Source organism: Cebus imitator, unplaced genomic scaffold (genome assembly GCF_001604975.1).
Source record: "Cebus imitator isolate Cc_AM_T3 unplaced genomic scaffold, Cebus_imitator-1.0 Scaffold51, whole genome shotgun sequence".
Classification (NCBI taxonomy): Eukaryota; Metazoa; Chordata; class Mammalia; order Primates; family Cebidae; genus Cebus; species Cebus imitator.
The window spans coordinates 9,967,709-9,968,744 of NW_016107366.1; the positions used below are offsets into that span (position 1 = coordinate 9,967,709).

Sequence of the window (1,036 nt, forward strand, 5' to 3'; positions counted from 1 at the left end):
AAAAAAAACTCAAACCTCAGCATATACACAATATACCCATCTAACAAACCTGCATGCATCCCCTGAATCTAAAATTAGAAAACAACAAACTAGTCAGGCACACTAAATCATGCCTGTAATCCTAGCACTTCAGGAGGCTGATGCAGGTGAATCGGTTGAGCTCAGGAGTTTGAGACCAGCCTGGGAAACAGGGTAAAACCCCATCTCTACAAAAAATACAAAAATTAGCCAGATGTGGTGGCATGCGCCTGTACTGTCAGATATTCAGGAGGCTAAGGTGGGAGGATCACTTGGGCCCAGAAGGCAAAGGCTGCAGTGAGCTGATATCATGCCATTGCACTCCAGCCTGGGTGACAGAGCGAGACCCCATCTTAAAACAACAACATCAAGAACAAACAAACAGTAAGAAAAGTTGGTACAACATTTCCAGAGGGCAGTTCTGAGTAGATAGTAAAAGGCTTAAACTAATCACTCTGTGATACCTTCCACTATTTTATTATAAAGAAAATACTACGGCAATGGGCAAAGGTTTAGCAATGAGAATGTTTTCTGTAGCTTTGTGTAGAATACTGGAAAAAACTGAAATAGGAAAGCAGCAACTGGTTAAATCCACATAGTGGAATACCACGCCACTTATTACACCCTAGAACAAGGTTTGCAATTTAAATAAAAAAATCGTTTACAAAACATGGTATTCAGTTGATGCCAGTTTTGAAAAAAAAGTATACCTAAGGGATATAAGGGATATGCCACCAAAATATTAACAGTAGTTATCTTTGGGAGATGGAGTTATGGATGTCTCTAGGTCTTTCTTCCTTTTTTTCATTCTTTCTCTTTTCTTTTACTTGTATTTTCTAAATTGTCAACAATGCATGACTTTGCTAATGGAAAACATTTGCTAAAACAGTATGTAAGTGGGAAAATTATTACTTAAAATAATTTGTTGGCCGGGCGCGGTGGCTCACGCCTGTAATCCCAGCACTTTGGGAGGCCGAGGCGGGTGGATCACGAGGTCAAGAGATCGAGACCATCCTGG

The 1,036-nt window shown here is 40.3% G+C and overlaps 1 protein-coding gene across 3 annotated transcripts in view; it reads right to left on the reverse strand.

Moving 5' to 3' along the window:
- Positions 1–1,036, reverse strand: part of BSDC1 (BSD domain containing 1) — a 31,744-nt gene that overhangs the window by 22,160 nt on the left and 8,548 nt on the right. The gene's annotated exons all lie outside the window — the stretch shown is intronic.